This window comes from Kryptolebias marmoratus, linkage group LG2 (assembly GCF_001649575.2).
Source record: "Kryptolebias marmoratus isolate JLee-2015 linkage group LG2, ASM164957v2, whole genome shotgun sequence".
NCBI classification, from domain to species: Eukaryota; Metazoa; Chordata; class Actinopteri; order Cyprinodontiformes; family Rivulidae; genus Kryptolebias; species Kryptolebias marmoratus.
The window spans coordinates 16,516,626-16,523,976 of NC_051431.1; the positions used below are offsets into that span (position 1 = coordinate 16,516,626).

The 7,351-nt window shown below is 41.3% G+C and overlaps 1 protein-coding gene across 2 annotated transcripts in view; it reads right to left on the reverse strand.

The window, feature by feature from the left end:
• grm5b (glutamate receptor, metabotropic 5b) overlaps window positions 1–5,625 on the reverse strand; it is a 73,814-nt gene extending 68,189 nt beyond the window's left edge. The window contains exon 1 of one of the 2 annotated variants that reach the window (XM_017431013.3): window positions 5,542–5,625. The gene's annotated coding sequence lies outside the window, so the exon portion shown is untranslated. Of the gene's footprint in view, window positions 1–1,785; window positions 2,010–5,541 lie in introns of those variants that run through there. The other variant, XM_017431012.3, reaches the window with a different exon arrangement.
• Window positions 5,626–7,351: the final 1,726 nt, after the last annotated feature.

Sequence of the window (7,351 nt, forward strand, 5' to 3'; positions counted from 1 at the left end):
GGGTGGGTTGGGGAGATCTGTTTCTGTATGTAGCTAAAGGTTTAAAGATTCATTATCACCAGCTGCCGAAGGTGAAGGTGGAGCGTTTTACAGATACGGAGCTCAGATTTGGCTGATAGTAGCCGACAGTCGCCCACAACGTGTGCTGCAAGCGCTAACAGCAAACAGCTGTCAGCCACGCTCACGTGAGATTTCGCAGTATTGAAACGAGACTCTGTGTAGTGCTGTTTTAAAGGTTTACCCCCGCCCCCCCAAAAAAATGGCTACATCACCATCATTTCTCAACATAAGATGATCTTAGTCCGGAACCGTGGCGTGAAAGGTGGTGGGTGATATGCATCCTTCAAGAGATGCTGGGGCAGGGCTTTTTTCAACTGAGGGCCCGGGGGCCACATCCAGCTTGAAGGTGAGCTCTGTTTGGCCCACATTCAAAATCTGAAATATTTCTGTTAGAGAGGTGATCCTGTGATATACGTGATTGTGACAACTCAGTCCACCTACCGATGAATTCACTTAAAATAAAATTAGATTTTAAATGGTTTATTAAATTTATACAATGACGATAACTGCTGAACGTCCGGCACCTGAGCTGTTGGATTTCGGTCACTATTGCCCTCCCAAACATTTTAGCTGAACAGCCCCTGTGCTATAATAGGGCTTCAAATTTTTGTTACTGCTCGCCCCACGCCTTGTTTCTAGAACCAACATAAGACATTTTGATGGTAAAATCAAGGGCACTGCCAACACCACATTAAAACTGATCTGAGCGTGATTTTCGATGGGAGCTCTTTTTTTCCCGCCCCCCATAGAAGGGGCATTACTCCTGTTAGTTAAAAGCTACCAGGGATTACTTCTCTCTCATTTTTTGTCCACATGTAAACCAAATGAATCCCCCTATCTGAACTTGTGGCGGACTCGAAAAGGTACATCCAGTCTCCGAATGATGCCGCTGTGGACCAGCTGAGCTCCCTCATGCTCCCCAAGTGATTGCTGCACAGTGCCAGTAACACATCTGTGCTCACATGTGTCAGCTCACTCACAGCATCACCCAACACAGAGAGAGATCAGACTCTCTGCGTGGATAACTTTCCCATGCAAAAGCACTGACCTTAAATCCCACACCCTGCAATGTTTCACAGAGAGTTGCAGCCTCTGCTGTGGAGCTTTCAAATCCCCCCTCATCACCACAAATGTATCAGATCCCCCACTTCTCACGGTTCCCATCGTTCTGGCATCCATTTTAAGTTTAATTAAGCGACTGATGTGACATCTTGCGAGCCTCTAATTGATCACTTGAGGAGCAGCGCGTTCTCCTCGCTCTCTTCTCCCCAAGGAGAAATCCTGTCGCAGCGCTGCAAACTGCAGAGAGCTCGGCAAAGAGTCTGCCGTCCGCGCGCGCACACACACACACACACACACACACTTTATTACGGGGTGAATGTGTGCAAAAGCATGACAGAGACACAGTCTGAAATGAACGCGGCTACGGCATGCGCGGATTAAAACAAAAAGCGGGTTCTCCAGCCCTGGCTGGCATGACCGCGCGCCCCACGCATCAGATGCTGGAAAACCCGGGTTTAAATGGGACGTCGCCTCGCGAATTCGTGCCCAGGTGTCACCGGCGAGCGCGTGCATTTAGGGATTAAAGTGCGACAATTTGAGTCCAATCAGAGCACAGAGCGGGGGACACTGGGCGCATATGAGGGGAATAAATTAAGGTTCATTTGAGGTGCATTTTTTTTTCCCCACCAAAAAAAAAAATTAATAAATAATCGCAATCCTTACCTTATTAGGAACCTACATGTCTGTCTGGGATCACTTGCACGGTCCTGCTTGATAATCAGGATGCATGTTGCTGCCACACAGAGGGAGGGAGGGAGAGAGGGAGAGAAGAGAGAGGAGGACCGCCGATAGTCCAATGTCAAACAGCCCGAACCAGCTTCTCATCGCTGTGCAGCTTCCTCCGTTTTCCAGTCACGCACACCTGAGCCTCTCTCCCAAACACCTCTTCTCTCCTTCATCCCACCCCTCTGCTCCTCCCTCCTCTCCTCGGCTCATCTCCCGCACGTCCCCCCCTTCTCATCCCTCAGCGACCCCTCCACTGCCTGAACCAAACAATGCTCGCTGTTTTCACCGTCGACTTGTACTGAAACACTAACCTTTTTCTAACACCATATATATATTTTTTTCTAACACCAAATATATATAGAATGAGTCGTTATATTTTAAACACTTGTTTCTTGTTAGTAAAGACATTGGACGGCATTGGAGACATCCCATTACCTTCATCTTCTATTTTCTGCTTTATGGGGTGAAAGTTAAGAACTTATAGCTAAACTTTCCATAGGAGACAGGTTGTTTTTAGTCTAGCTCGTGCTAGCTTAATATGCGAAGAAGCTAGCATTTTGTTTGTTTGTTTGTTTGTTTGTTTTTGTCTTAATAGAACAATACAGGAGGTCTAAAATCCAAATCCCCTATTGCAGGGTTGGGCAATCTTGGTCCTCGAGGGCCACCGTCCTGCATGTTTTACTTGTTTCTCTGCTCCAATACACCTGATTTAAATCAGTGGGTGATTACCAGGCTTCTGCAGAACATGAAGAGGTGATTTAACCACTGAATCAGGTGTGTTGGAGCAGGGAAACAAGGAAAACATGCAGGATGGTGGCCCCTGAGGACCAGCATTGCCCACCCCTGCCCTATGGGTTTACTCTGCAAATAGCATTAATCCCTATAGAAAAATAAATAAATAAACATGAGCCAAAAAGCAGCTTAAGCGCTGTTTGTGAAACAACCGTTTAGTGCAAAAAAAACAAATACGTGCTAAAACAATTTTTGTTCTACAACCGCTTGTTTCACCTGAAACATTTTGTTTGTCTAAATAGTTTACCGAAAAAACTACCTTACAGCAAACAGCTTGCTTTTTTCAACTAACAAGACTTCCATTTAAAAACAAAGGCAGATCAGTGGCTAATGCTAATTAGCTAGCTAGGCTCATGCCCAATTAGCCAATTAGCCAATTAGCGATTCAGAGCTGCAGAATCCATTTTTAAATTGTATTGAATTGTTCATAAAACCTGCAGTTTCATTATATTAAGAGGATAACACACAAAAACACAGTGAACACAAGTAAGGTGTTAAAGAAAGCTTAACTGTGTTCCTAATGTTTTTCATTACGTCTCATTATCTGCTTGTCCCTCAGGTTATGGCAGGTAGTTGTGACATATAATCAAACCATAGCCCCATCTCTGCTTTTTCACAATCCTAGTCAGAATGATGTTCTCATTAGAATTTAAAATGAAAATATCGAATATAACACTTTGAGTAAAAAATCCTTTAAGGGTTCCACAACTGAAAAAAAACTAAGTTTAAGCTATTTAAAAATCATTCAAAAGTTTAAGTGGCTGTTTTAACATAAAATGGCAATGCCAACATCAGTAATCCAGGAGGGTTTTCTTCCTTTATGCAACTAATATTTCAGATTTCTCAAATATCTTTTTTTTAAGAACAAGTCACTTTTACCGTTCAGGTGTAATGGACTTTCGCTCAAGATATTTACAAACACATTTGCCTAGAATGAAAACTGTGGATATCTAAAATATAATTTTTACTAAGAAACACCCAGATTTCAATATGCATTGCAGTTGTTGCTTGGCATAATTATCATTTGACGTATTTTATGTCAAGATGGAAACCCATTTAGTTCTTCTTAGATATATATTGACATTTGTAGTAGGGCTGCAGAATAATAAAAAAACATGAAATTACAATATTACTGTTGAGTTTTGCAGTGACAAAGTCAGATGGAATAAACCCACATTTTCCTCTCTTCTCTTCTGTCATGACGACACTCACAACACTTTCCATGTGCTTTAGTATCTTGGGCTCAATCATCTAAACTGGGCATCAAGAGCAATAAGTGTCCACTGAAAGGGCCAAAATATGGTATTTGCATGCAGAGTGTGAGTGTATGGCACTTAGAATATAACAGCATGTGATTTATTGTCGTCCACGCAGACTGATGCAATATTGATATTGCAATGATGATACATTTTTAATATATTGTGCAGCCCCAAAAATCCTGCAAATACAATATTGCTAGTCATTATTTCAATTACAGATAATTGCTTTTAAAGTAGTCATAATATGATTGCAATTTTCCTAATGACATTTTAGATCAAATATTTAGCTTGACATTTAAAATTAAGTTAGAAATAAATGGTTTTCTTTTCATTTTGGATGTCTAAAGTGAAGCTTGTAACAATGAGATTGTAGATGTTCCATGTCGGATGTTCACCGTGCTCAGATAGAAAGAATATTCTTATATCTGGAGCTGAAAGCCATGCACATGAGTGGGAAAAGTGATGCTGTTTGCTGTAAAAAAGAATGTTAATTATAAGTAAGAAAAAATGTATTTTTAATAACTGGAATGTTTATTTTTCCCAGAAATAATCAAATAGTCTTTTTTTGCTTGTTTAATTGGCTTGTTTTTTATCATAAGGTGTCCTTGAGTGTTTTAAAAGGATTTCATAAATAAATTATTATTATTATTATTTGTAGTAGTAGTATTTGCTTTGAAGGTCCTGTCTGATTATGAAAATGATGAATTGGATGTTTCTCTCATTATTTTTTTTTTTGCTTTAAATTTCTAAACTCACTGTCTTCTTTAGCTCCCAGCATGAAAAAGTTCATATAAATTGATAATTAGGTAAATTTTCCCCCTCCCCTTGAGTTACAGTCTAATGTGGAGGATCAAGGCGAACTAAGTATATCTCTTTCCCCTTACTGATCAAACTGGCACCAGAGGTGACGGATAATGATGCAGTGTGTGGGGGGGGGGAATCGATAACGTTTGAAGTTTCATAGCGGTCACACAAAAGTAAAAGAGCCATTAACCTATACAGCTTCTCTTGGCATTCGCCTAAAAGAGCCACGGAGATTAAATCATTAAAGATAAAAAATCAATGCAAATCTAATGAAAACATCCCACTCCCCTCTCCAGCATGAGGGCAACTCTGACTGCTGCAGCCAGAAACCAAGAGCTTTTTTTAGGCTCTGCAAGGGGGAAATAATAGACGTATGGATTTCTGATGTAGTTTTAACTGTTCAGTTGTTTGAGTCTAAGTTTTTCCTCCATTCCATTATATCCTTTAAGTTAGGTTATACTGGCCTGACATGATGAAATATCTAAGCATTTTTTCTTTTCTGTGCCCCCCAAAATTTTAAAGTGGGCACTTCTGAAAATGCTGAAAATATATTTTTTTAATTGTCCAGTTTCAAGAGTGTGAAAATTGCAGCTCAGTTCATCACAGAGGATCTAAAACAACATAAAAATTGTTTACTGTGTCTCAGTGACTTAACGGTTTCTCTTGTTTTGCAATGAGTTGCTCCTAAAAAAAAAAGGGTCATTTCAGACAGAAAGCGTCTCCTTGCTCCTTTTGAGGCCCATCTCCTCACATGAATTAGGTTGGATGTGGACAATTAAAAGCTCGTGTCCCATCATTATAAAAATCCTCTCTGAGTGGAGAAGTTGGAGTCACATACCTTTGCTCGCAGGGGTGAATTCTCCCGGAGAAACACAGCATCCCTCACGGCATCGTGCTCATGGTGGTTAATCTACTTTTTCACTATGGCAACAAATGACCCCCCCCCTTCCCTTCACTCTCTCCCTCTCTCTCTCTGTCTCTCTCTGTGTCTCTCTGCTCCAATGGAGAGGCGCCGTTCATGTCACAAGTCTCTCCACCCCCCCTCCCCCCGGTCTGCCTCTTGCTCCTCTATCTCACATCACACCTACCTCCAAGATACCATCTGGAGATGGATGCTGGTGGAGTGAAGCCTGCAGAGAGGATGAGGGCGAGATGGAGATGGGTCCACGGGCTGGAAGGGCCTTTAGAGCTTGGCCATGACGAGGCTTGGATTAATTCGTCAGCCAAATGCATTTGGGATTAGTAGACCATTAAAAGAGCATAGACATCCTGTGCACACGCGCACAGCTGCACACATTCACACACAGCCTTCTCATGCACTCACATGAAGGCCGGACATGGCTTTAGCGATGGCCTTAAACCTGATCTCTGGCTCTCTCTTTTCTGAACATATTTTTGACACAGGATGACTGGAAAAGAGTGCAGTCTCTGGACGCATAAACAGACTCTAGCTCTCCAACCAGTGTTTGTCTGGGTGGAGGTTGTAAAGCATATTCAGCTTTTTATGTCTCAGAGAGCCAAAACAACAGCAATAAAAAAAAAAAAAAAAAATGGAGTAAAAACAGTCGAAACTGAATCACCAACGAGCAAAAGGGAGAACGTCCCCTGAGCCTCAGCCTCTCAAGCTGCTTTTTGTTCATAAAAGAAGCTTTCTGGTTCACATTCAAGCTCCAGTTGTGTTCAAAACAGGCAACGTCGTTTGTTCTGTAGCGAACCCACATATTTCACAGCACAACTGCCACATTAAGTCAGCGTGGAGCTATAAAGTATGTGCTGAAACTCGGCACATGTCCGTTCTAAGACTAGAAGTTGAGTCCCTTCGGATAAATGCTCTCATCAGTTCCAGTTATGTGTTTTCATGTCAGTGGTGTTCAATCCTGGCCCTGGAGGGCCTCTATCTTTCATGTTTTAGAAGTTTCTCTGCTCTTCAGCAGGTCTTCAAGTTCTGCAGAAGCCTGTTAATCACTCAGTCATTCAAGTCAGGTGGGTCAAAGCAGAGACACAACTAAAGCATGCAGGATTGTGGCCCTTGTGTGTTAAAAATAATCCAGTGTGTGGAGGTAAAAGTGCAACGTTAATGCAACTAAAATAAAAATGACTTAAACTGCAATAGTTCAGAACTAGTTCTAGTCTGGTTTGTACACCAGTTCTTTGTAAAAACTAACAAACAAACAAAAAACACTTGCTCTGAAGAGTGCCAGAGTTAGTTTCACTCAACAGTCAGTAAGTTGGTAGTTTTCTCAGGTTTTAAGATTTTAGACTCTAAACTAGGGGTGTCCGAAGTGCACCCATTGGGCCATTTTCAGTCGTCAGAGTGACTTTGTGCGGCTCGTGACTGCAATTTAGTAATTGTAGTAATTTAGGTTTAACAGAAGAAAGGATTAAACAAACCTTTTTACTCCAATTTCATGGTACAAAGGGCCACACATTTTACCAAAAAGTAGACTTTCAGGTAATAATTAATAAAACTTGGTTAAATATAGCAGGAGTTTTCAAAGAAAGAAGATTGCTGTTGATTTAGTCCTCAGATGGAAACTGGATTCTATTAAGGCAGTATGTAGTGGGCTTAATTTACATACAATTTGATCACTTTTATTAGCCTCTCTTCAAACTTAACTTTCTATGAATCAGTTTTAGTGACTGCCAGC